General features: G+C 38.7%; 1 pseudogene; it reads right to left on the bottom strand.

The window, feature by feature from the left end:
* Positions 1-11,489: 11,489 nt before the first annotated feature.
* LOC143398410 (poly(A) polymerase alpha-like) lies at positions 11,490-17,328 on the bottom strand (annotated as a pseudogene).
* Positions 17,329-23,151: the final 5,823 nt, after the last annotated feature.

The following is a 23,151-nucleotide window of genomic DNA, read 5'->3' as shown; positions in this document are numbered from 1 at the left end:
CAATGACCATGGCTCATTTGCTCTCCACAGTAAAGCACCCCTGGGTTCAATCCCCAGTACTGGAGGGAGATATATATATATATATATATATATATATATATATATATATATATATATATATATATATATATATTCATATTGTATACATATATGGTGTATATGTATGTGTGTGTGTATATATATATATATATATATATATATATATATATATATATATGGTTTCTTCATAGAAAGAATTTAGACAGGCATTTGTTTTTCTTTCTCTATGTGCTAGAAAAGCTTTAATAGCTTTGGAATCATCTGTTCCTTAAAGTTTCTGTATAAACACCTGTGAAACAACTTTTTCGTGGAATAACTCTTCATACTTTCTTTTATGGTAAATGGTTGATTTAGATTTTCTATTTCTTTTAAAAGCAGTTCAGATAAATTACACTTTCTTTAAAAAGAACCTATTAGTCAGGTGTGGTAGCACATACCCACAATCTCAGCTACTCAGGAGGCTGAGGCATTAGGATGGCAAGTTTGAAGCCAGCCTGGGCAACTTTGCAAGACCCTGGGTATTATTCAACTTTGCTCACTATGACCAAAATATGTAACGAGAACAATTTAGAAGAGGAAATTTCCTTGGGCTCACAGTTTCAGAGGACTCCATTCATTATCTGTCAGCTCCAAGACATAACATCATAATGGAGGGGTATAATTTTGTGAGAAAACTACTATGTTCATGTCAGCTGGGAAGATAAGAAAGGAGGAAGAGGAGAAAGAGGAAGAGGAAGAAGAGGAGGAAGAAGAAGAGGAGAATGAGAAAGAGGAAGAGGAAGAAGGGGGAAAGGAAGAAGAAGAAAAAAAGAGGAGAGGGAGAGATAGGAAGGGGCCAGGAACAGATAAGACTCCCCAAGTCTGTGCCCCAGTGAGCTACTTCCTTCAGCCACACTCCACCTGCCTACAATTACCACCTAGTACTCCATTCAAACTATTAGTCTACCAAATGGATTAATCCATTGATTAGATTACAGCTTTCATATCATCTCACCTCTGACCATTGCTGCGTCATTTAACACATGAGTTTTTTGGGGGTTGTTCCAGATCAAAACCATAACACCCTGCCTCAAAAAATGTAATTTTAAAAAGGGCTGGAAATACAGCTCTGTGGTAGAATGTTTGCCAAGCATGTGCAAGTCCCTGTGTTCAATCCCCAGTACTACAAACAAAACAAAATCTATTTATTAGAATTTCTGAATTATTGCTTCAAGTATATTCTTACTTTTTTCAACAACTTAGTGTGGCCCTAACAATTCAGCAAGACATTATCTCAAAAAGAAATGAAACAGTTGGGGATGTGGCTCAGTAGTTAAAAACCCCTGGGCTTGATCCACACACAGTACCCACCTAAATTAAAGACTCCTTTAATTTAGTTAAAAGTCTATCTTTTTTTTTTTTTTTTATGTAACCAGATTATTTGTTCAATGCTACCATTTTGTTGTTTTCTAATTATGTCATTTCTGTTTTTATCTTTTTACTATCTATCTCTATTTTCTTAGTTTTATTTTTCTGATCTTTAACATTATTTAGATGCTTATTCTGTAAGTTTTGATTCATATGAGCTATCATAAAATTTTCTAGCTCCTCTATGATTTGTTCATCTGTGGATAAAACCTATTTTGGAATATTTATAGCACCAGATTCTAAGATCTGTTTATGTCACACATATCCTAGAATATATGCAAATAGATCTGCTTAAAAATCAAAAGCACCTAAGCAGGCACTGATAGCCAATGACCGAGGTGGTCAAACTTGGCGCAACTTCAGTCTGCTCTAACAAGGGTGGCTAGGCTCTGGATATTAAACAAACTCCCTGCCCTTGCTTGCTCTATCTCAGACCCAAACCATGCCTGCCCCACATGCCTAACCACAAACTGAAATAAGCTGCCTTGTTCTTCCTGTTGTTGCAATATTTGACACAGTTGGTTAAGTTCAAGACTCTCCTTTGTAATTTTAGTTCAGCCCCTTCCTCTTTCCACAGCCACCAGTTTCAGGCCTCTGTATATAAATGTTTTGCTTGCCTACCTCTTCCCTTAGATGTTTCTAGCTTAAGTTAGTGTCTCTCCCCACTGCAATAGTCTCCCTTAAGTAAGTTTTGTTTGTGTAAAGTTCAAACTTAGGCTTTTGCTTCGATATCAGAAGAGTTGGAAGGACACTTTGATTCCTAGAGCTCCATTAATTGTTGGACTATAGTTTTGAGGCTAGTGACTTTTGCTTATTAAATAGTATATTCCTGCCCACATCCCGTGAGGGCCAGGGAATGGGTTGGCTGAGAAATAAAAGCTAAGAGAAATAAAACAGTGAAAAAAACACAGAACACAGAAAGTAGTTTCAAAGGTGGGGAGGGCAGGATGGGCAAGCTGATCAGAGGATAGAGCTTCTGACAAAATGGAACCTGCGCCTGCTTTATTTATATTGGGAAACATCAAAGGCCTTCTCCAAAATAGGTTAAGGGTGGGCTATTCAGTTCCTAACAGGTTATGCCCATCTCTGGAGCTACTATGAGGAACCTTCCTAGCAGAGCGGAGGGAAAGGTCATGTGCATTTGGTGATCTATTGCCGTGGGAGAGCCACGGAAAGTTCCCATTGCCTGACTTCCATGTCAGAGAAGATCCTCATGTATTTCATGGATGGCTTCCCGCAGTATAATTGTTTTACACATATAGTAGTTTTTGAAATCGTACAATACAATCCCTAGCTACTCTAAACGTATTTAGGTCAACATGAGGTAAAGACAGTTGGAAAGGAGACAAGCAGGAAAGAAAAGAACTGTAGCTTTAAATCTAAAAATTTTATGAACTCCCTCACTTCCCTCCTAAGGCCTCATTTCCTCCAGGGCTAAATTCTTAACCCATCCAATAAATCTTAAAGTACTGTAATTCCAGTTAATTAGTGCCTATATACCTTGTTAGTTTACAGAATGTGTTTTTAGACTAATTAAAAGAAGCCTAGAGAGAGACTGTTAGAAACCCATGACATGGGAACAGTCCCAGTGCTGTCTTTTAACTAGATAATGTCAACCTAAAGATGATGAGAAGAAGCAGAACACCATGACCCACTCCGTGCTCCACATGAAAAGAATCACACTCATTAAGCTGAGGCCGCCCCTGTGTGCTTCTCATGGTCATCATAAAGAAGCGCGAGACCCCAAAGCACCTCTCACTCTCAGGGAGAAACATCTAAGGGAAGAGGTAGGCAAGCAAACACATTTATATACAGAGGCCTGAAACCGGTGGCTGTGGAAAGAGGAAGGAGCTGAACTAAAATTACAAAGGAGAGTCTTGAACTTAACCAACTGTGTCAAATATTGCAACAACAGGAAGAACACACTCCCTTTCCCTTTAGTGGCATTGTGTGCTATTGTTTGCTTTCCTGAATAAATCTGTGCTTGTGCTCTTGCCGTGTCCTGAAATTACTTTCTGTGGAGTAAGTCAAGAACCTGCTGAGGTTGAGTTGAGGTCCCCTTTTCCCTTCTGGGGACCTTCTTGAATCCAACCCAGTGACAGTCTTGCTACTGTGACATACTATGAAAGTTGGTTTTTTTTTTTTTTTTTTTGCCTTTTTTCTTTCTTTCTTCTTTTAGTTTTAGTTGGACACAATACCTTTATTTTATTTATTTATTTTTATGTGGTGCTGAGGGTGGAACCCAGTGCCTCATACATGCTAGGCGAGTGCTCTACCACTGAGCCACAACCCCAGCCCCTTGCCTTGTTTCTGAACATAACTTTTGTTGTGTATTTGTAATTTGACATAATATTCTTTAAAGTAAATGTTGAAGGGAATTTCAGAAAATTCCTTCTATTGTTCAGAATTTGTAATAAAAACGTTTTAAATGATTCCTCTGAACACTGCTTTAGCAGTATCACATAGGTTCTGGTATGTAATGCTTTCGTTGCCATTATTTTCTCAATAGTCTGCAATTCCAATTGGATTTTTCTTTTAGATCCAAAAGCTATTTAACCTGAGATATTTTTATTTACAAGTGGGTAGTAGTTTCTGTTTCTTTATTTTGTCATTGTGGTAGAGGTTTTCTCAGAACACAGAAAAAGATAACATGGTGCCCTCAGTATCAAAGCCCTCCTTCCACAACTCAGTTGTAACATTGTTGCTACTCTAGAAATAGAATGACCAACCAGCAACGTGTATTACCTTATATAAAAGACAAAGAATTAGTATGTAAAAGCAAACTATATGTTTACAACCCCCTGCACTAAAGGCTCAGCCTTTGTGTAAGAATCCATTGGGCAGGGCTGGGGATGTGGCTCAAGCGGTAGCGCGCTCACCTGGCATGCGTGCGGCCTGGGTTCGATCCTCAGCACCACATACAAAACAAAGATGTTGTGTCCGCTGAAAACTATAGCAAATAAATAAATATTAAAAAAATTCTCTCTCTCTTAAAAACAACAACAACAATAAGAATCCACTGGGCGAGTGCTGGCACTAATGCTACTTTCTGCTAATAGCCCTGGTGTCTCCTATTTCTGTCCACATCCAAAACATTTGCATTGCTATTAGAGAAAATTGCCTTTACTATTTTCTCTCTTGAATTGTTTTTTTTTCAGAATCACAGAATTTGACATATATCAGTTAACTCAATCTTATTAGTTATGTTGTTTAAGTCCACTATATTCTTCCATGTCATTTAACCTTACTTTTTAATTCATACTTTCCATCTCCTCATTTCTTTTCACTGAATTCTGGACCTGTTCTTCATCTATACTATTTTGTTAACAAATTCTCACATGAGTTACTAATTTACTAGTTAATCTTTCTACTGAGTTCTTCCCCACTCCCCAATTACATATTTTTATTTCTAGTTCCTTTTGGATTGTTTCCAAAATGTTTTTGCTCATACCTGAGTGTTTCTAGTTGAATGCTCACTTTTAAAATTGCATTCTTTAGCTGGGCACAGTGACTCATGCCTGTAATCCCACTGGCTCAGGAGGCTGAGACAGAAGGTTCATAAATTCAAAGCCATCCTCAGCAACTCAGGGAGGCCCTAAGCAACTTAGGAAGACCCTACGGATGTGGCCCTGTAGTTAAGGGCCCCTGGGTTCAATCCTGGTACCAAAAATAAAATAAAAATAAATAAAAATTATGTGCTTTATATCTTTAAATCTCATAAATATCTGCTTTGTGTTGTATGTGGATGGTTTTAATTCAATACATGCATGCATGTCTTAATGATAGGGAATATATAGTGAGATGTGTATTATTAGGTACAACAGAAAATTTCACTTCCATTTGTGGGACTGCTATTCTACATGTGGTCCATCCTTGATCAAAACATCCTTATGCAATGTGTGTCTATATTTGAAAACTTTGAGGAGTCTAAGCCTGTTGTTCTTGTTCTACTTACTTTCACTCATGGTGATTTCCTTTTTATGTGTTTGGTAATATTGTTTGTGAGTTGTTTGATCATAATCTATGGAATCCTCAGGACCAAATTTAGAGAGCTCTCCTCCAAACAAGATTTGTTTTGATTCCTGTCATTACCAGGAATATTCCAGCTCTCCATAAAGCTTTGGCTCGGAGAATCTAGGTTTGTCCATGTGCTTGCCACTCTGAGGTTTATTTCTACAATTGTGTTACTGTGGGACTATTTCCTCAGGCCAACACTCTCTTCCTGGCTTTCTGTCGCTCCAGAAAGCTTCTTGCCATGGGGCTCTCTACTGCTTTACAAGCCAGTGGGAATTTTTCTTATGACCTGGCATTTTGTGAGTGAGTTTGTTTGGACTGCACTTTTTCCCAGCTAGTAAAAAAGTGGGCTGATACAGGGATGTTCCCAATGTGATATCTCTCTTCTTTCCTACCGGCACAGATGCAAACTTCTGTGATACAACTTGTCTGCACCGTAACATACGTTACTGTACTTTCTTTGCTTCTTAGAACCATATGGTTCAGAGAAAGTCTCAAAACTAGGCTGAGAATCTCATTCTTGTCTTTGAAATTTAGAAACTGAAAACAAAAGATTTAGGCTCTATGGCAAATTTTAAGTTTTTTCATTTTTGTTGTTGTTGGTTGGTTGTTTGTTTTGTGGTGCTGGGGATTGAACCCAGGGCCTTATGCATCCAAGGCAAGCACTCGACCAACTGAGCTACATCCCCAGCCCCTAAAATTTAAGTTTTTAACCTTCAAGTATATTTTTCTGGGTGTAGTGGCACATGCTGGAATCCCAGCTACTTGGGAGGCTGAGGCAGGAGGATCACAAGTTCAAGCAAGACCTGCCTCAGCAACTTAGCAAGACCTTGTCTCAAAATAAAAAGTAAAAAAGACTGGGAATGTAGTTCAGTGGTAGAGTGCCCCTTGTTTCAATCCCCAGTAACAAAAACAAAAACAAAAAAATGCAGCATAACACTAACCTTGACCCAAATCCAACCCCAAATCTTTCTAAAATGGGCACACTTAAAATCCCCTCATTTTCATCCTTCCACTGATTCTTTTTTTTTTTTTTTTTTTTGTACTGAGACTTGAACCCAGGGTACTTTATCACTGAGCTACGCCTCCAGTCCTCTGTATTTTTTATGTTGAGATAGCGTCTTGCTAAATTGCCAGCCTCCGACCTGTCATCCTCCTACCTCAGTCCCCCAAGTTTCTGGGATGACAAGCATGCACCACCACATCTAGCTTCCATTTCTTCTTCTTTTTTTTTTTTAATCTTTATTTTATTTATTTGTATATGGTGCTGAGGATCAAACCCAGGGCCTCACACATGCTAGGCAAGCGCTCTTCCGCTGAGCTACAACCCTAGTGCCCCTCATTTATTCTTTAATTTAGAAATTTGAATCATAGTTTCTTTTTCTCATTTAGCTTGTTACTTTTGGGAATTTCAACTCAAAAATGAAAAGTGATACCTCTACGTTTCCATTTTCCACTATTAAATCCTGCTATGTTCTTAGTGAAAAATCTCATTTTTGAAGACATCTCATGTGCTTAGAAAACTGCGTGGAATGTAACTCAGTGGTAGAGCAGTTGCCTACATTTGTGAGGCCCTGATTTCAGTCCCCCATACTGCAAAAAAAGAAAGAAAGAGAGAAAGGGGCAGAGAAAGAAAGAACGAAAATAAAAACGGTACTTGGTAATGTGTCTTCACTAACTTTCAGTTGCCAGGTGCAACTCATCTTGGTTTGAACTACATTCACAACGCCTACTCCTGCTTTCATGTGGTTATCATCATACAGCTTTCTATTTTCAGTGTTTTTAAAAAAATGCTAAGAAAGACTTTTAAAATGTTTCACTAAAGCAAAACATGAATATGAAAATAGTGGGGCTGGGGTTGTGGCTCAGTAGTAGAGCGCTTGCCTTGCATGTATGAACCACTCGGCTTAGTCCTTAGCAGCACATAAAAATAAATAAATAAAATAAAGGTATTGTGTCCATCTACAAATAAAAAATTTTTTTGAAAATATGAAAATAGTAATGTGATTATTCAGGTTCAGAATGTCATAAACATAAAAAGTGAACAAGACCTCCTGTTTTATTTTATGATGGTGCATTATAATTATACATAATAGTAGACTTCATTGTTACCTATCCATACATGCATATAATATAACCTGGTTGATTTCATTCACCCGTAGTATTTCCCCTTTCTCTCCCCTCTTTTCCTCTCCCTGATCCCCTTCCTCTATTCTAGTGGTTTTCCTTCTAATTTCCCCTTTCTAGCCTCCACCTATGGGGAGCTCTGTTTTTATATAAGTAAATAGGCAAATGACAGTTTTGTACAAACCAGTAAAGAAGAAAAATAATATAAAAAGTGTGAAAGTAGATAGATAAAAATTAGCAAGCCCATGATTTTTTTTTCACATTGTATTATCTTGTAAGAAACTTGTCAAGTTTGAGCATAAAGTTAGTAAGACTTTCATTTTATTTTATTTTATTTTTTTTTTAGACAGGGTCTCACTAAGTTGCCCAGGCTGGTCTTCTGGTCTTGTGCTGGGATCCTCCTGCCTCAGCCTCCCCAAGTTACTGGGATTATACCCTCCCCCAACCTCCCACCCCAGATTTCTTTCATTTTGATTTCTAATAAAAACCTTTGACCTCTGGCAAACTGATTATGATTTTCATTATTAGAACAAAACATTCTAACATAAAATTAATGTTAGATAGAGGCCCACAGTCACATACCTTATTTATAAAAACAGGTAGTTCTTCTCTGTTGTCAAAAGATTTGTAAAGAATATAGTGGTGAAATTATCAGAAAGATGTTCAGAAAGCAAAACAAGCTGCTGGTAAAATTACATTATCAGGTGACTTGTTTGGCATTGTGTAACATCAACAGAATTCATTGTGAAAGAGGAACTATGCAGGATTCAATATCGGTAGTATACCAACCAATTAAACATACGATGAAGGGTGCATTTTAACACCAATATGTGCATCCTTCTATTCATAAAGATGAGTGTGTGGTCAATAACATGCTTACAACCTTATTTGAAGGAAACTAGGGGAAAAAATGTGTATAAGGTGAACAGTGGCTACCGCATGTTCAACTTAGCAACTTAGCAGTATACAGTGTGAAGACGACCCTGGTCTTCTAATTCAATCAGACTTTCACCTGCTTCTCTTACAAATCATCTCCTAGCAAAGTTGCAAACCATCTTCACCTTGCTACTACTAATGATTAGTTCTTTGCCCAAATCCTATTAATCTCTTAGTAGCATTCGACCAGCCTTTTTTTAGAAAACACTTTCTTGTATAAACCTTCCTGAACCTATACTCCACTTCCCTCCTTCCTCTCTGGCTGCTCCTTCTCAGCCTCCCTGCTAGAACCCTTATACACGAAGGCAGGAGGCTAGTCTGTCTGCCACTCGTTGTGCTCCACAAATACTCAGAAAAGGTTTTATACAAAGTCAGCTTTGAAAGGAAACTTTTTGTTTCAAATTCCCATCTTCAGAAAACTCAAGGGTGGTAAGGAAAGCTTTGGTAGGAGAGGGCAGAATGGGACAAAATGCAGGAAATGCATGTGTCCCTTTAGCTAGGCAGCATTAGAGAACATACCAGTTGTGCCCAGCCTTGCGGGGCAGGGGGAAAGGTAGCTTCTATTCTTAGCCTGAAGAAATTTAGCATTTAAAACAATTTCAAGTTTTAATTCTCAGATTGAGAAAGTGTCCTTAATTTCAGAGGGATTCTGTTTCAGAACATACCTCTTTCTCTACCCTTCTAAGTATTGAAGAGACTCTAGAGGTGGGTCTCTGATTCTTTTTGCCTATACTCTTATACCAATAGCCCTCCTATCACCACCTCCACCCCCAGTTACTGGGGATTGAATTCAGAGCCTCACACATGCTATGCAAGTACTCTACCCCTGAGCTACATCCTCAGCCCCCAATTGTCTTTTGGCTTTCCCACTAGGATGTTGAAGAAACTTCTCCCCCTCTCTAGCACTGAGCTTTGAACCCAGGGGTGCTCTATCATGGAACTACATCTCCAGCCCTGTTTATTTTGAGATAAGGTGTGGCTGAATTATCCAGGCTGGCTTGAGTTTGCAATCCTCCAGTAGCTGGGATTACAGCATTCCAAGTGTTATCACTGCTATGACAGCAATATAGGATTGAAGGCACCAGAGCCCAGGCACCAAGGTCTGGCTGCTTATCACCACCATCCATCCTTCTTTATCCCTGGAAAGAACCTTTCACCTCATAAGCAGGATAAAGATTCTCAGAGGGATCCCAGAGACTCAGGAAGCTGAGGCAGGAGGATTGCAAGTTCCAAACCAGCCTCAGCACCTTGGCAACACCCTGTTTCAAAATTTAAAATTGCGAAGGGCTGGAAATGTGATTCAGTTGTAAAGCACCTCTGGGTTCAATACCTAGTACCAAAAAAAAAAAAAAAAAAAAAAAAAGAGTCTAGGAGGGGCTGAAGAGGGGCATTGCTAGTGAGGATGCTACCACAGCCCCCTCCATCTTCACATTGCAGCCCAATTTTTTTTTTTTTTTTGGTACCAGGGATTTAAAGCAGGGAAGTTTAATCACTGAGCCACATCCCTCAGCCCATTTTATTTTTTATTGCAAGACAGAATCTCACTAAATTGCGTAGGGCCTGGCTAGGTTGCTGAAGCTGGCTTTGAACTTTAATTCTCTTACCTCAGCCTCCTGAGCCACTGGGATTATGGGCATGTGCCTCTGTACTTGGCAATCTCCTCATTCTTGATAGTCCTATGTCCATATACTATTTGGTTTGTGTGCTTCTCTCACGCAATAGAATGTAAGTTTCTAGAGAACATATTTGTTTCTTCATAGATCCTATCTGGCACATAGTAGGCACATTAATTACATTCATTTTTTTGAATGAATGTAATTAATGGGGTTTTAGAGTCTGACTATATGATAGAAATATTGGGCATTTGATTCCATTGCAAATTACTATGAGTGGAGATTATATAACTTTAAAAAAACAGAACTAAAAAGTGAAGCTAACTAGAAAAGATGACTTAAGCTCTCAGCATCCTAATGAAAGACCAAAATTGTCACCATTTCACTGTTAAGAATTTAAAATAATTTTATTTTGGCTTATACTAAGCCATTCTTTCTAATTTTCAAAATGTTTCTGATATTTAATTACTATTAAAAAATCAGTGGGGCTGGGGATGTGGCTCAAGCGGTAGCGCACTCGCCTAGCATGCGTGCGGCCTAGGTTCGATCCTCAACACCACATACAAACAAAGATGTTGTGTCCGCCGATAACTAAAAAAAATAAATATTAAAAATTCTCTCTCTCTCTCTCCCTCTCTCACTCTCTCTTTAAAAAAAAAAAAAAATCAGTGATCTGGGGGCTGGAGGTGTAGCTTGGTGGTAGAGCACATGCTTAGCATGTGCACAGGCCAGGGTTCAACCCCCAGCACTAAAGAGAAAAAAAGTCAGAGATTTGTTATGAGTTGAATATTTTCCATTCCCTGGCTCCAGTCTACTCTGGACATTGAGAAGCTGATCTTTATGGACTGAACAAACTGGGATCCATCAATCTCAACTTCTAGGGGGGCTGAAGCAATGAGAAGCATCCACAAGAGATAGAAAGGGGAATGGAGAATGGGGTTAGAGTATTCTTCCAGCTCATTCTCTGTTGAGTTTTCATAGGCTAACTAGGTACCTTCACTAATCCAAAGGCCACAACTCCCATTACGTGGTTACACCTGTGGCTGCTCTCTCAAGGTTCGGTAACTGTTCTCTCTCTTTGCCTTCTCAGAATTAGGAAAAGTAAGGGTTTCCTGTACTTGCTGGCCTTAGGGTACTAAACCACCCTTACTCTTCTAACCCTATTCCCCCTCCCCAGTGCTGGGATTCAAACCCAGGGCATCCCACGTGCTCTTCAAATGCTTTATCACTGAGGTACAGCCCTAAACCCTGCCTATATCTATACCAGTCCCTTTATTAATATCTCCCTGCTTATGCCGATGGGCATTTGCCCATCGTTTTCCTGCTTGGATCCTTAGTCATACATTTTATGCCTCAAACTCCTAAAAATGTAAGATTCAGGTCTATAGCCTAGAAATGAATTTAATCAAGCATTTTAAGCCAATAGAAAATTTTAACACTGTTAAGCTGAGGCAGGAGGATCGCAAGTTCAAAGCCAGCCTCAGCGAAAATGAGGCACTAAGCAACTCAGTGAGACCCTGTCTCTAAATAAAATACAAAATAGGACTGGGTATGTGACTCAGTGATTCGATTCCTGGTACCCTGCCCCAACATGCTCCCCCTCAAAAAAAAGAATCCACAAGCATGGCCACTATTGTTTTTAATTTGGAGTATGATATCACATGAGATATTAAAAGAAACTAAGTAAAAAGAGCATGTGTATTTTCTTGTATTTGGAAATAGCCTGTACATGTTAGGATATTCATCTGGCTTGTCTCCATTCTGTTTGTGTGGATGCACAAGTACATTTATAGGAGACATACTTAATCATTTATATGTTTGCAATTATTATTTATTTTACATGTTCGTATATATTATACTATGAGTTAATAACATGATGTAACAAAAGTAATCTCATTATTCTTAAATAACTTACCCAGAGCAACAAGCTCTAATGACATGAATAGTAGAAAATGGAGCAGGTTCTGAGCTAGAGGAAACTACAGTAAAGCAGGCTCAGCAAGCAAAAAGGAGCCACAAATCACTTACCACACACCCGGAAGGACTTCCATTTCTAATAATCTTGCATTCCAAGATAAACCATGAATAATAGGAACCTGCTAAGGGCCTTGACTAACAGGAAATCCTAAAACTTTTGCCTCCAGAGATAAGCCACGAAAACAGGAACATCCTGTTTTTCTTACTTACCAAAAGACAGGAAGATCTTGTTTGTTTTTCTATTTTTTTTTTTTTTTTTTTTTTTGTACCAAGGATTGAACTCAGGGGCACTAGATCACTGAGCCACATCCCCAGTCCTATTTTGTATTTTATTTAGAGACAGGGTCTCACTGAGTTGCTTAACACCTCGCTTTTGCTGAGGCTGGCTTTGAACTTGTGATCCTCCTGCCTCAGCCTCCCAAGCCATTGGGATTACAGGCATGAGCCACTGTGCCCGACAACAACTTGTTCTTATCCGATTGATTGGTTGATTTTATACTTAGTTTTTCTTTATTCAACAACAGAAATGGGGCTATGCACACAATTACACTTTCATGAAATGTCATACTCTAAGTTCTGTACAAAACTAATTTTAAACAAGACAGAAACAAGTTTTTTTCTTTTATTTATTTTTGAGTTACAGGTGGACACAATATCTTTATTTTATTCTTATGTGGTGCTGAGGATCGAACCCAGTGCCTCACGCATGCTAGGCAAGTGCTCTACCTCTGAGCCACAACCCCAGTCCTGGAAACAAGTTTTTAATATACCCTTAAATTATAAGTTTAAGGCTTGTTAACACAGTGAAACTACAATGTTCTTGTTCATATCATTTTAAAAGATATTGAAATGATTTAATAACTGCTATTCTACATAATGGTAAGTGGCATATTTCCACAAAGGAAACTGTAAATTTCTGTCCTCCAAAATTAAATTCCTTGAAGTTTGAAAAATTTGAAAATACACAGCTTCATGTAATTCAACAGAACTTATTAAAAACAAATTTTTGATATAATAGTAAGATAGCAAATTAATTCAGAAAAATAAAATTTCATAAATCTAGAGTTGTATTCATCCTAAATTTCTTATAAAGTTCATGTTATCAACATTCAAAATGTGTAAGCAATAATGTCATAATTTCCCAAACAAAATGAAAGCTTTCTTCAGCCCACACATGTTTTTATAATCTGAAATATCTAAAACAGTTTTTTCAATTACATTTTCATAATTAGAGTGACAATGCTTAGAAGTTCTCTACCACATGTAAACATTAAGCAATAGCTTTCCTACAGTAACCTCATTTTAACTAAATATTTAGGTCAAATGAAAAAAATGGATTGTTATTATCCTTGTATTATTTATTAAGCACAGATACACACAAAACTTTGCTTACAAGGTAGTTCTATATAGAATAAATTGTTAGTGAAATTTGTATTAAAAACTATGTACAATTAAATGTAGTTCACAGGGTACATCATTATGCTTCTCACAACAGAGGACAATTATAGATGAGATTATCTAGAAGAAAGTGTAACATGAACATAACCATTCATACATAAAATGCGGGGAGGTCTCTCTGAAGTTTATGCAGGTGACTTACCTGTAATTGTACAGTGTGAACTTGTAGAGGAAAAAAATAATACAGTAACTCTTGAGTCCCACACATACAAATTAAGACTGTATTCTTCAGGCTGCCTCAATAGCACTGGATTTGGCCATTTCCTGTTTAAAAAGATTGTAGCCCTTGATAAGACTATTGGATATTACCATCTAAAGGTACTTTCTTAAACATACAGCATTTGTGAATGTGATCCTTCTTCATCCATTTTGGTATATACAACATTTCATCTCTTTTCGTTGATGGTAAGACTAATTGAAATAATTCTGTAACTATAAAATTAAACCATTTGGTAGCTTTTTCAAATTGAAGTCATATAGTTTCTCTCCAAAAAGAACAGATAAAGCACCATGTAAATAAAAAACCACCACCAAGATATTTGATGCTTTCATCTAAACCTTGAACAGGATAAACCCTCTTAAAAGACAAAAATTCTGTCTTCATACTAGTTCCATCCAAAGAAAAATGGGAAAAAACGCTACTTCTGAATATAGACAATGAATAATTATAAAAATAAAATAATTATAAAAAATTTTCTCCATCTCATGACTTAAAAGTTGTAACATGAATAAGTGCAATAAAAGTCTGTGGTGTGAACACAGTGTTTCCAGAACACAATATTTAGAAAAATTAGCACATCAGTCCTTATGGAAGATATTTAAAAATGGAAAACATCTGCACCCTTCCTTAATATTAAAGTTAGCTTCTTGAAAACATTTATATATGTTTAGTCTTAAAAGACATTCTGACAGTCTTTAATCTTATCATACCTTATTACATGTAATTAAAATGTGCTATCAAATCCCAATATAGCATAATGTGTATTAGAAAGTGAGGCATGGTTCTAAATTTTAAATTGGCTCCTCAAACTCTGATTTTTATAAAATTACTAGAAAACAATAATGTCTTTTGCAGATGTAGGATGGATATGAGTTGGAAGAAACTGGGAAGTTTTAAATCTCTGAAGGAAATCTGATTAAAATTGACAACCCTCACCTCTGGGACCAAAGCAACTATTCTGAAATGGCAATAACTTCCTTTTCTTAAATGAAACCATGGTTGACAAATGTGAACATCTTAAAATGAGGAACTTAAAAAATATTATCTCCCATTATTAATGACTGGGTCCAGAAATTGCTTTTTTCCAAGCACTTATTCATTAATATATAATGTTAATTTGTACAATATATGTAACATTATTTTTTAAAAGTTTTTTATAAAATTGATGTCTTTAATATTTTATTAAAGATAAATGAACAGTTGAAAGCTAAAAAAAAAAATTAATGGCACATGGATTTAAAACTATTTAAAAAGTGAAAGAAGTGGTGTATATAAGTTTTATCCAAAAGTAACATACACGTCAACCTATTAATAAAGTAGATTCTAGCAAAAGCTACAGCTGAAATTCAGTTTATTAGGAAGGTAGGATTATGCAAATTAAGTATAAATAGAATCTGACTTACTATCCTGGTAAAGCTAGGAAAAGAAATGAAGTTTAATTTGCCATAATATTCATTGTGATCTCCAAGGCTACCTAAATGGCTATTTCACAAACTAGAATTTGAATCTGAAACCAGCTGTAGAACTGTAATAGAAATAAGACTAAACTCCAGTGTCTACAATCAATTTTATTTCAATATAATCTTGTTAAGGCACTATTTCCAAATTCCCAAATAAAACTCCGGGTCTGTTTGAAGTGAAGACAAAGGCTTTATTGCCAGCTGGGGTCAAGAGCACAGAGACCAAGCAGTTCTGCAACCCTCAACCTTGATTGGGGGTAAGACCAAGCTTATAAGTCTTACAACCACAAAGAAGTGAGAGGCAGGAGAAATAATCATATTTACAATATACATTTCATACAAGTGGAAAAGTACCAGGCTATGAAAAAAAATCACACTCTCAGAAATTACATTTTCAGAGAAAAATTTGCATTAGTTCCATAGAGCAAGGATATTGTGGTCAGGGTGCAAGCAAGTAGGTGGGGGTGGAGGTGTTATCCTTCAATGCCAGTGGGCTCATGTGGAAAGGGGCCAGTTTCACACAGGGTGAGTGAGGTGTCTGAACAAAATGGGGTAAGTCTGAGCTAATTTTCAAATCAGTCCATAACAATCTAAACACATGCCATTTAGAAAATATCAAGAAAAATGTATGTACCGTTGTGGTGCGAACTGATCAATATAATCAATAAGTTACTAATACTGGTTGTATAAAGCAATTGTTATGGTAAAACTACCTGATCAGCAAGAATGGAGTCACTATGGCTATAGGAGCAAACAGGTAGGTCATAGGGACCCGGTGTCAGCTATTCTAGACTCCACCTTAGTTTTTCAGTTATTGCTCCTGTGAAGAGACAGTTGTAGGACTCATTTCTGAGAAAACAAAATGAAAGCTGTTTTCTGCTAAATTAAAAAATATATATATTGTTTTCTGTACTTTGTATTCCACAAAATGTACTCAACCCAGAATATGGAAGTCTTGGTAACCCAAGACTTGGTAACCCATATAACTTTGAAGTCCCCCAACCAACAGTTGTCTAGCACCTGCTCGAACCCAAGATGCAGTTCATTAGGTTGTTCTGCTAACAGCTTTTTTGCTTCTGTAACTTGCTTGCTTGCTAACTGAAAAATTTTAAAGGATGTGGTTTTCCTCCTTAAATAGCAGATTTCCCTCAGAGGAGGGTGAAGTCTTTCAGAGAGCCCACTTGGACTCTGTTAGACTCAGCCCCTGACCAGGTATAATTGGCAAAATAGGTAAAATAAAAATCCTTCAAATTATTTCAAATTCAGACTTGGTGTGTTTTCTGAGTGGTCTTCCCAGGACAGTACAAGAGTTGATGCTATTGCATTTGGATAAAGCTGGCGAGTTCTTGCTACTTAGCACGAACACCGCCACCAAGGAAACCGAATATATTGGAATAGATGTTGTGGCATTTGGCCCACAGAGCTCTCAGATTTAACGTGAAGTTGTCAATGTTTGGTACTAGGTGTAAAATTTCATCTCTTACTCTGCAACCATTAAGACTTCTTACGCATCGTATATCTAAATTTTTAAGCAGATTGTCATCTTGTATAGGTCCAAATCTTCTGCAATAACAAAATATCAACCTCTATCCCAGAGTGTGATAACTAATACAAACGCCTCTTCAACAGCTCTTAAATCTTTAACTTTTTCTTATAATTTCAATTTATAGAACAAAATGAAAAAGTCACTTCGATCAACATGTCTTGGTGCAACACACAATGCCTCAATATCCACACCTTTTGTATGCATTCCTAATCTGTAACGTAGATTCAAATCTAAAAAATTTTCCTCCAGCATTTTCAATTACAGATTGTGGAAGATTCTTGCCTTCACTGATTTCTCCTATCCACTCTTTCACCAAGTTATTTAATTTTTCTAAAATTAAAGTCCATGCTGCAGCTCCTCTTCCTTTTCAAAAACTCAAAAGGGTTTCAGAGTCTCAATTAGTTTCTGTGTAAGAATGTAGTCAGTCTTCTTGGGGGCTGCTAAGCTGATAGGAGAAGTAATGTCACAATGCTTCTGTGGCTGGAAAGGGCAAGTCTCCTGCTCTGGCACCGCCCAGTCACTCCCCCCCATCCCAATCCCCACTGCCCCGCTGGGCAGGCTCCACCGAGGCCAGAGGAATGGAGGAGGCTGGGTCCAATCTCACTCCGCTGCTTTAAGCACTTCTCCTCCTTTCCCTTTGTCTGAACATGGCGTCCCTCTTATCCCATTTACATTGTTAGCTGACATAGCTGAGCTATAAACTCCTCATTTCGTTTTAATGAGCCACTACTACTATAAGTCTGATTTTCTTGAACTACTAGTAAAAATGTTTCCCTGTATTCATATTTGTCTCTGAGGTGAGTTTTTTTTTTTTTTTTTTTTTATCCCACTCCAAAAAAAAAAAAAAAGTTCCTGAATCAGTGGTTGGCACTGATTTTCTTGGGAAGTTCTGACATTGGTTGCAACTATGGTTGCTTTCACGAGTGGTGTTAAACCATGACACAAAGAAATAACCACCAACTCCAATTTAAATCAAATAAAAACAAGCTTGTAATTCCGGGACTGTCTCTCCCAAAACCTGTGGGAATAGCAGACAGCACTCCAGCTCTCTAGGAGCGCAGCTTTCTAGCACAGAAAGTCTTGAGAACTTACAGATAACAGAATTTTGACAAGCATAACACTAAGGCAGGTAGTAGGTTAATGGTCTAAATGGTTCAGCACTTAGGGAGTAAATTTTGATCCCAACATCAGAACTTATGAGGCACCATTAGAGTTTCAGAGAGGGTTGTTATCTGGCCAGGGAAAGCCAGGCATGGGTGAGTTCAAGGCACAGGCAGGCATTCCAAGTAAGTCTGAAACATCAAAATACGGCCAGGCTAAATAGAAATCTTAATATTTTACAGAAAACAGAAATGAATCTTTTAAACTTATGACAAGATGGCTCCTGATCTTAAGAGGGAATTAGGCTGGGTTTATCGGTGGGTGTTTTAGTCAGCCTTTTGTGACTAAAAGACTCAACCAGCACAACTGAGGAGGAGGAAAAGTTTATTTGAAGGCTCATGATTTCAGAGGTTTCAGTCCATGGACAGCAGCCTCCATTCCTTGGGGCTTGAGGTGAGGAGAAAAACATAGTGGAAGAGTATGGCAGAGGGAAGCAGCTCATATGATGGTCAAAGAGCAGAGACTCCACTCTTCAGATACAAAACAGATATCCTAAAGCTGACCCCACTGCCCCGCCTCCTCCAGCCACACCCCACCTGCCTTTAGTTACCATTAGATTAACCCTATCAGGTGATTAATTCACTTAATTGGTTTAAGGCTCTTATAACCCAATCATTTCTCCTTCAAACCTTCTTGCATTGTCTCACACATGAGCTTTTGGGGAACACCTCACATTTAAACCATAACACTGGGACACATGCAGTCAGCCACAGGAGCCTTACTTGCCCTTGGTTTAATGCTCTACTATCACCATGAATCTCTAAAAAGGGGCTCCCCCAGTTATACTGCTGATCCTAGATATACCCTAAACCTTTCTTCTGGACACCCAGAGGGAGTAGAAAGAGCATAATCTTGGGACCCTGACAGGCCCTTTTGTGTAAGCTCTGACCTTCATCTATAGAGTAGTACTGTACCTCAGACCTGTTTGATGATTACATGAGCTCATGTAAATATTTACCATGCTTGACACTGAGAAGCTCCATAAATAATGGTTCTGAATGTTTGCATTTTACCTTCTTTCAAGTACAGTTACATCCTCAAGCAATATTTTTCTTCTCAGTATGCATCTAAATGGAGGTATCAATTCATTCCTGTAAGTATTTAATGTGAGAACTGGACTACTTCTGTGTTAATTTCCTCACTTTCCTTCATTCTTCTCATTAAGATCAGTTTGCATCCTCCACTACCACCTTATAAACCCTTAGTAACTTTCCTATTGTTAAATCACTTTCAAGGTTTACCCCACTTAACCTCTCAGTTGTATGTGACCATTTTAATCACTTGTTTATGTTCTGTAACACCACACTTCCTGGTTTTGGGCTAGTCTTTAGTGTCAATTTCCAGCCAATAAATGTGTTCCCAACATATCTCTCCAAAAACTTTCTGTTGTGGTTGTTCTCACTTATATCTGTTAAGTGAGCTCATCCATTCCCATACCTTTAGTTTTTACCTATATGCTGATGACTCCTGGTATGAATGTTGTAATAGAATGTTTGGGGCAGCAAGAAACAGAAAAATCAACTCCATAGATTTTAGCAACAACAGAGAGAATTTGCTGAAATGTGTAACAAGTAGAGAGAAAAGAGCGGTATTCGGGCATGGTTCAATCAGGATTCTGGCTGTTCTGTTGTAATTCTCATACTCTACCTTGGTCTTCCACTACTGCCACCTAGTGTTTTAAATTTCATTCAACACGACAGGGCTAAGAAAAGAGGGTATTACTTTACAAAGCATTGTCACAAGTTTAGAAGTTTCTTTCCCAGAAATCTCCAGCAAACTTTTTCTTGCTTTGTATTGGCTTCAAATGAGTCCTAGACCCATGAGCCAATTTTTGAATAAATACTTGTGGCTGAAGGAATATCATGATTTGTTGGTTGGTATAAGCCTGCAAATTCTTGAATCCATGATTCAGTTATCCATGGTCAACCATGGTCCCAAAATATTAGATGGAAATCCCAGAAATAAACAATTCATAAGTCAAACTGTACACTGTTCTGAGGGTTACTTGAACACGAGTACTTCAATACTGTGACAGCCGGTCTGATAACCAGATTCTAAGCGATTAACAGGCAGGTTTGTTGGACCAAGGGATGGTTCCTGTGCCAGGTAGGACAAAATGCAACTGTACAATATTTCATCTTCCTACTCAGAATGGCTTCCTATACACCAAGGGAAAGGTCAGCCAGCAGTGGTCCAACACTGTGTCAGCACCTGTCACCTCACTTCATCTCAACATGTAAGCTCTGTATCACTTCACATCTTCACACACACACACACACACACACACACACACACAGGTGAGTACTGTACAATATTTTGTACAAGAGACCATGTTCACATAACTTTTATTAGAGTATGTTATAGCTTTTTATTAGTTACTGTTGTTATTTATGTATTTATTTATTAGGTTTTGAGACAGGGTCTCAATAAGTTGTCTAGGCTGGTCTTGAATTAGTGATGCTTCTGCCTCAGCTTCCTGAGTCAGAGATTATAGGAGAGGGCCACCATTGCCAGCTGGTTGTTAATCTCTTATTGTGCCTAATTTTTCATTAAACTTTGCCATAGGTATGTATATATAGGGGGAAAAATAGTATATATAGGGTTTGGTACTATCCACATCCCGTAAAGGTCTTGGAACATAGCCTCCATAGACGAGGGGCACTACTGTATGTGAAATTCAAATTTCAGTGTCTGTAATAAAGTTTTTTGGAACACAGACCTTCCCATTAGGACTCTCTATGGATGCTGTTGAGTTATAAATTGAGGTGTGGTGACTAAGCATTGGGCCCACAAAACCTAAAATATTACCATTTGGCCCTTTATAGCAAAAGCGTTACAAACCTCATCCTTCACTCATCTCTTGTCACTGTCCAATGTAGCCATCCGAAACCATATACAGACCATCCTCCCACCTATACCTATATACACTACACACCACTGGTTCACCCACAGAACTAACCCTATCCTAGCACTTGAGTTACACTGTCCTTTTACTTGTCTGGAGCAGGTGTGCACCCATGAATCCTCATCGTCCAGCACAACCCTGTTCTGAGGGTTACTTGAACACGAGTCCTTCCTGGCCGTCATGCAGGGCTTAATGAATGCAAGTTGACTGAATAAGAAGCATCCTGAAAAGTCAAGATCTCAAAATTGAAGGAGCTATCAAAGGGGTGTTTGACATAAAAGCAACTGTTTTAGTCCACTTTTTTGCTGCTGTGACTTAAGGACCCAACCAGCACAATTGTACAGAAGGAAAAGTTTATTTGAGGGCTCACAGTTTCAGAGGTCTTAGTTCATAGAAGCAGGTTCCATGTGAGCTTGGGACTCAAGGTGAGACAGAACATCAAGGAGGAAGAGTGTGGCAGAGGGAAGCAGCTCATATGGTGGGCTGAGACAGCAGCTCTGTCTCAGCAGAGATAGTCTCCACTTGCCAGATACAAATATACCCCCAATCATTTCCTCCAGCCACACCCCATCTGCCTTCATTTACCACTGAGTTAATCCTATCAGGGATTAATTCACTGATTAGATTCAGGCTAGCCCAATCATTTCTCCTCCAAACCTTCTTGCATTGTTTCACACATGAGCTTTTGGGGGACATCTCACATTCAAACCTAACACCAACAAATTAATCTAATTAATCAAATTAAGAATGAAAAAGCAATAAAAACTAGTAAGTACTTGTGAGGATGGCCTTAGGCCTGAGCCTAAGCAACTCCATTTTAAAAACTCCAGTCTTATCAGGCACACCTAAAGAGCCCTCCAGTATGGCCTCAGACAAGTTACTTCCCCTCACCCTGATAAACAGAGTGAAGCCTCTGACATGCTGTCCTCCCCTGATAAGAGGGAAAGGCGAGAAGAACAGGGTGGAGACTATCAGACCAGATGTTTCTGATGTAAAGGATGTCATGAAAAAATCCAGTGGTAGCTGATAAGGACTGAAAGGGGGAGGGGTCAAAAGCCCCCAAATTTAGTGTAAAAAATAGAGGTAAGGAACAGGAATTCAACCAGAAACCAAGGACACACTCAAGCTGGAGAGCCTGATAAGGACCTGACATCCCATCACTTGTCATGTTTTCCTGATCCTCTTCCTTTGGTGAGAGCCATAACTTCTCCCTACGACCCTCTCCTCAACCAGTTGTCCACTCCACACCAGGAGAAACCTGCTTTGATTCTGGACCTGATCACCGTGGTCTGAGTGGGTATGCATCTGCTGGAAGTAAAGCATAAGGCTTGAGACTTTTGGTCTGACAGTTGAATTTAGCTCGCAGAGGGAATGTCTGTCAGGATTAAGTGTGTTTGCGGTGCTTAGAATTAATCTAGAATTGTTTGCTGTGAATTGATTATGTCTATTGCAATGCCTAGCATTAAGGATTGTCTTTTTCTTGGTTAAGAACCTATAGAGTGAAATTGTATTGAGTGAAAAAAGCATTAAAAGGGGAAGAAGCGCATGGACATTCTTCATTTCTCTCCCTCCACTGCATACATCACAATTTTGCCCCCTCTCCACAGTGCTCTAGAAAAGAAACGCAGAAAGAATTCCACCTAGAGAAAGATGCTCCGCCTTTTTAAATAATTCCTGATTTGCAGTCATGTCGTCTTCCACGATGAAATTTTTATTGAGTTTGTTGATGGCGGGTCCTCATCTGCAAAATAGAACTAAACAATTCAGATCTCCCAGGAATTAATAATGAGTATGGCTTGTTGAAACAAAAGCACGGAAGGCACATAGCTCGGTGCGTGTTTCATGTGACTTGCTCAGTAAAGTCACTCTCGGATCTTCTAAAATGCTCCGTTTGAAGGCAGTGGAGTCAGTATCCAAGGGAGTGGGGATGTCCCCCAGTGCATCACCACCGGCAGGGCCCAGCATCCAACGCATCCTTTAGCACTCGCTTTGTCAGGGGAGACTTCTTGACTCGCGACCTCGCGGCTGGGTTGAGCAGAAGGCTGAAAGTCCGGAAGCCGTAAGTCTGGACCTCCAGACAAACGGGGCTGAGCGATCCACCTCGCCCCCCACGGGTGGAAGAACTACGCCTCCCGTCGCGGTGCTCCAAGCTTAGGGATTCTCCACCTGCTAGCTCTCCGACCCCTATGCGAGCTCGGCTCCGAGCGCGCTCTATTCTTGCCCTCGAAGTTCCGGGCGTGGCCACGCCCCGAACACCGGAACCGTGTGACGTCACCAGGGCCTACGCG

Source organism: Callospermophilus lateralis, chromosome 4, assembly GCF_048772815.1.
Source record: "Callospermophilus lateralis isolate mCalLat2 chromosome 4, mCalLat2.hap1, whole genome shotgun sequence".
NCBI classification, from domain to species: Eukaryota; Metazoa; Chordata; class Mammalia; order Rodentia; family Sciuridae; genus Callospermophilus; species Callospermophilus lateralis.
The sequence above is the reverse complement of the archived record's forward strand: the minus strand, read 5'-3'. Positions and strand labels throughout refer to the sequence as shown.